This window comes from Euprymna scolopes, chromosome 35 (assembly GCF_053919585.1).
Source record: "Euprymna scolopes isolate OS-2025 chromosome 35, ASM5391958v1, whole genome shotgun sequence".
Taxonomy (NCBI): Eukaryota; Metazoa; Mollusca; class Cephalopoda; order Sepiida; family Sepiolidae; genus Euprymna; species Euprymna scolopes.
This window is the reverse complement of record NC_136516.1, coordinates 19657304-19663303: the sequence shown is the minus strand read 5'-3', so window position 1 is coordinate 19663303 and position 6000 is coordinate 19657304.

The window sequence follows — 6000 nt, the reverse complement described above, 5'->3', positions numbered from 1 at the left end:
TATTTAAAAATCCATTCTTAACATGGGGAGGGGGGTTGTACCTATTCTATACTTCAACCTTACAATTGAATAAAAAAAAAAACATATCATAAAACTTTAATTAAACTTGGAAATACGATTTTAAAAAAATAGCGGGGATCACTCTCTGCACTAGCACCAAAATATTATAATTATTATAAAAAAATATGAAAATTTGTTCCATTCTCATCTAAAGTGTTGCGCATTTCCACGAATTATTAAATGCATAAGACAACAATACACTTTTTAAGAAATGTTTAATTTTCCAAGTTGTTTTATTTTGTATAAATTTATATTTTGTTACGTGGTGGTTCAATGGTTCATTACTTCAGATTTTATTTTGTTCGTTTTTCTGTTAAGACAATAATACACTTTGTAAAAATTGTTTCATTTTTCTGTTAAATAAATAGTTATAAATATATAAAAATGTATATTTTGTTTGTTTACTTTATTTAATCAAGTGCTTACTTCCAATATTAAAATATTTTTTTATATTAATTACATATTTTTTTTTATTTTAAAACTAATAATTCGTGATTTGACGCCTGACGGTGTAAAATACTGATGTGACCCTTCTAGACTTGTCGAACTTTGTCGGGACTTAACTGCAAGACTGCCCAACACATTTGCGTTTTGTTGCTTGTTTATTTTCAAACATTTACGTTTTTTGTTTTGTTTTGTTTTTACGTTTCTAAAAGAACATCCTTTAAGGAATACTCAAGAAAACACATCAACAATTGCATCCATTATGTGGTTTGGCAAGGGTTAATTGGCGGCAAAGATCGTAATAGATTGCGATGTTTACAAAATAAAAAATATAAAAAAACCCGTAAATATCCAGATTCGCTACAACAGAACACCGGTAAATTTGCCCCTATCAGATTCGTTGTCAGCGACCTCAATTACCTATAAAAAAAAATAAAAAAATTATAGTGGTCGGTGTTCTGTTGTAGCGAATCTGGATATTTACCAAAAAAAGTATATTTAAAAAAAAAATAAATAAAATATGTTTGCAAAAAAAGAAAAACCGTAAATGTGTTTGGAAAAACAAAGAAACGTAAATGTTTCCAAAACAAACAAACAAAAAACGTAAATGTTTGAAAATAAACAAGCAACAAAACGTAAATATGTTTGAAAAAATAAAACTTAAATATGTTTTGCAAAACAAAAAAAAAAAAAAAACATGTTTAAAATTAAAATATAACAAAAACATTTATTTTTATTTCAAGGGTGCCATTATATACATTTTGTGCTTCCATAACTGGGTGGACAGACAGTAACGCCACCTATAGTTAAACGGAGGAAACAGGCTCTCTCTCTTTCTTCATGATTACCGATAATCCAGTGAAAAAAGTTCAAAAAACCTATCAGTATAGAAATTACGCAGGGAGGGGGGGGGGTTGTACAACTCCGCCGAGGCAGAAAATCCATATCGTGAATCATTGAAAAAAAAATCATGAAACGCACCAAGAATGAACATGTAAACAAACCAAAAATTTTTTTAAAAAAACAAAAAAACAAAGACGTATTTAAAAAGGAAATAAGCGAGTTCTCAATCCAAACTTTATCTCTCTCTTATATATCTTATGATCCCTCTCAAACTGAGCAGACGATTGACTGTGTTGCACGTTTTATATTTTCTCTCGGTAAAACTTGAATGACATAAGACTATTTCACTTACCTATAGATATATCCCTTTTCCTTTTTTTTTTCTTAATTGAATTTTTGGTATTTTTTTTTTTTAAAACGAAAATATCGGAATAAAAAAGTTATATTATACGTATCCGTTATGGCACTTAGCCCTCCAGAAAAAAATTTCAACTAATTTCATCAAGTAGTTTCTTTTTTACAGTGAAAAAAAACTATTTCTTATGATACTGAGCAAAAGGTTCGATTTTTAGGAAACAAAGCTAGTATTAAAGATGGGGAGGGAGTGTCGGCACTTTAACTGGAGTTATCTCCCTGTGGAGTGTTCACAAGATTCCAAGATGGCTGACTTCAACGCACTCTCATAAAAATGTTTTTCCGCTGTAAAAAAAAAAAAAAAAAAATAAAAATAAAAAAATAACTACTCGATCAAATTAAGTGAAATTTTTTTTTCTGAGATCTTCAGTCCAAAACGGATGCGTACAATATAACCTTTTTTTTTTTTCTCGATATTTTCATTTTTTAATGTCTTGATTAAACTGTACAAGTATCGAAGTTTTTTATTTTTTTATTTTATAAATAAAAGCTTGTTAATTTTCCATCAGTCTTTTGTTCTCATTCTTTCTCTTTGCTGTTTTAATTTTACTGCCGTCATGAAAATTGGGTATCCCCATTTTCCCCTGTGTTAGTACTTTGCTATGAACCCGGAAGGGAACATTCCTTTTTTTTAAAAAAAAAAAAAAAAAAAAAAAAAAGAAAAAGAAAAAAAAAGAAATCTTTTTATGTCATCATCTCCACCGATCCCAACAGATTTAGAGCCAGCGCAACAGATTTGGATGCTCGTAGCCAGGAATACCCTTCTCCAAAGACACACTGGACAGTTGAATATTTGAGGTAACAACGATTAGTTAGTTTAAAATGTCGGGAATTCCTAGATTCTCCTACTTTGGAGGAGCTATGTAAATTTAGAAAAGACAGCATCCTGGCAAAGGCCCTATGAATTAGATGTTAAGCCAGGCATCCGGAGAGCATTACTAGTTAGGATAGTAACGGAGCATCTCGACAATTGCTTGGTTGACAAAGCAGTATTAAGAACTTTATCGGAAGGTATGCCCGAACCTAAACTAGAAAGAAGGGAAGAGTTTGACATCCATAAACATGCCCGCCTTGTTTCGGCCTTCCAAGAATCCAATGTTGATGGATACTCTCAGCATTTTTTTTGGGGGGGGGGGAAAAAAAAAAAAAAAAAAATAGCTGTTAGTGCAAAGATTGCTTTGGTTATGCCCGTATAAAACCCTAACCCATCCTCAAATGCTATGAGCTAGTGCCCGAGGCATACAGGCAGAGACTTAGATCCCACCGGAAGGAGGAAGAACAAACCTATGTAGAATTCTTTCGCCAGAAGGAAACCCATTTTAATAGATGGAGCTCTGCTAAAGGTGCAGATGCTAACTACAACAGACTCCGACAGACGATCTTAATGGAAGAGTTAAAGAGATGCATCCCTGAGAATTTTAAAATCCTATTGGATGAATGTCAGATAGCCGCAGCCTATGAAATGGCAATCATAGCTAACGAGTATGCCCTTACACATAAGGCAAAAGCAAAAATAGGATCAGGAGTCCATTCGAGAATGAAACTCACATGGATCCTTGGAGAATGGCTTGCACTGGTCTGAATGATATTGTATACCGACCTTCCACTGGAGGAACTTTTTTATATTATATTATTGGAATCCTTTGAGATGAGTAATTTGTATATTTATTTGCAAACCGTTCTCCATTGTTGTTTCACATTTTGACTAACTATTCCTCTGGCCTTCGTCAGGTGATTAACTGCAATGGGATAGGAATGCTGAGTCTTAACTGCACCCTTAGTAATTACTGCCTTCCATAGTTGTCATCATTTTTACTACCACCAGAGGTAGAGTTGGCCAAATCGTAATGAAACAACTATAAAGATGAAGATAACGATCTGCAAATAAAGAACTTTTTGTGATTTAAAATATTTTCTCTGCAAAAACTGATGCACTCTATATGGTGTGACGAGAAATTTTGCAGTGCTTCAATTAGACAAAAAAAAAAAAAAAAATGCATTTTCCAAAGACTATACAGTACAAAGTGAGAAAAGAAAAAAAAAAAAAAAAAAAAAAAAGAAGACAAATAACCATTTATTAACAAATTGAAATTATAGGAAGGTCGCTAAAATTCCATATAATTATAGGAGCAACTGGACTCCTAAAAAAAAAAAAAAAAAAAAGAATTTCAACAACTACCTGGCAAATATAACTAGTGAACCAAGTGCAAGAGAGATTCAAACAATTGAACTTAAAGGGACAGTCAGAATCTTTAAAAAGATCTCTTAGTTGAAATGTACGAATTACCGGTTGAATGGTTGGTATCTGGTTAGATGCTCTATTCCCAGCTGGAACAAAATAAGAGGAAAATATTAGCACAATTATTATGCTAAAAAAAAAAAAAAAAAAAAAACTTTGAATCGAGGTAATTTGAGGAGTTGATGGATGAGATGTTTGTCATTAACTCAAAAGTTTTTGGCAGAATGGTTGGTGAAGGTTGTTCAAGAAATCTACAGAAATGCTCAAAGTTATGGTAATATAGTAAAATTAGCAGCACAATTAATGTTAAAGTGGAAGTCGATTGAATTTTATTCGTGTCTTCAAAGTGTTCTTGTACACAAAGTTTTATATGCGCTGTCCAGAAAAGATGTGTAGTGTTTATCTGAAAAGTCTATTTTTTTAAGCTGGAAACCGAAAAATGTTAATGAAATCAAAGATCTGAGAATGAAGGCCACCAAGACCAAATTCATAATCAGTTGTAACGTTAGGGCAGGTCGATTTGCAACTTTTTTCAGAAAATCAACATGGCGGCACTGGTGATGATAGTTGGGATTTGATGTGATAAGAACATATATCAAAAATTAGATTTCCATCTTGAACAGAAAATTGAGCATTTAATTTTAAAAATCGTGTAGAAAAATGCTGAAAAATCCTCCATTTTCATAGCATTTTTCACAACACTGACTTTGAAATTTCACTATTTTTATAAAAAAAAAATTCAATTAAAATTGATATATTTATATGAAATATATTGAAAGAAAAATATATGAATTATAATTTTGATTATGAATCACAACTAGCAAAATATCTCAACTTTTACTGCATTGATTAAACAAAAATTGTAAAAAAAAAAGCTAATTAACAACTAAGTCTTTTAAATTTCACAATTCAAAAAGATATGTGGAGGTACTATTACACAATATAACAACTTGATACAAGTTACAGAACCATGTATTTAAAAAAAAATTATTAGAAGCAATAATATAAACTTATAATAGAACTAATTTGTTCTTTATAATTTCCTTTTGAGGAAAATGAAAGTCTAATTTGCTGGCACGATGACTTTGTAATAATGTGTCTGTCTTACTTTCTGCCCATATACAACTTTGAGAAAAATCAATCAAATTTGACCAGTGTGTGGTTGCAAAATTGATAGCAGAAATCTTTCATTTTTTTTTTTTTTTTTTCTTTTAGTTGTTGACTATTTCTGGAAAAAAAAAACAACACAAAAGAAGCAAAACAATTATTTGAAAACACTTATTTTCTATATTTTTGCGATGTAATATGAATAAAACTAACTATTGTTTGGGTAAATTAAGAAAACTAATAAAATTTAATGGGTAAATATTTATTTACTTAATGGACAAAATCCTTTGAATGCCCTCTTCTCTCACATCCAATTCATCCGAGTTTATCATCGATATTATATTTTCCGGAAGTAGTGCAAAAGCACCATATTTTGAACAGTTTAAAACAGTAATTTGGATTTCAGTTAACTTCTCTGAATCATTAAAATATACTGTTGTTGATTAAAAAAAAAAAAAAAAAAAAAAAATATTGTCGGTTTTGATCTCAAACCAAATAACACTCGGATGATAAATTTGACCAAAATGTTTAATTTATCATAGTGTTTGAGGATAGAGAACTCTAGTCTATAAACACATTAATCTTGTGGTTTATGTAAGCCATCTTCCTTGATTCAAGGGCCCAATTTTCTAAGTTAACTTCTCCATTAAAAATGCCAACAGCATACTCAAAAAGTTGCCTCTGGTCTTCACTTAAATTATTTGTTTCTTCTGCTGTCAGATAATGATGATCGGGAGGGACACTAATTTTTTTAGAATTCTACTTGAGGCAAACTTTGTTAATTATTCATACAAAGTTTCCCCAAAGGACCAGTAAATGTTAGGCTTTTTGTTGTTCCATAAATTAATTTAAAAATTGCTGTAAATGTCAGTTCTTCTAATGGAACCTGAAAA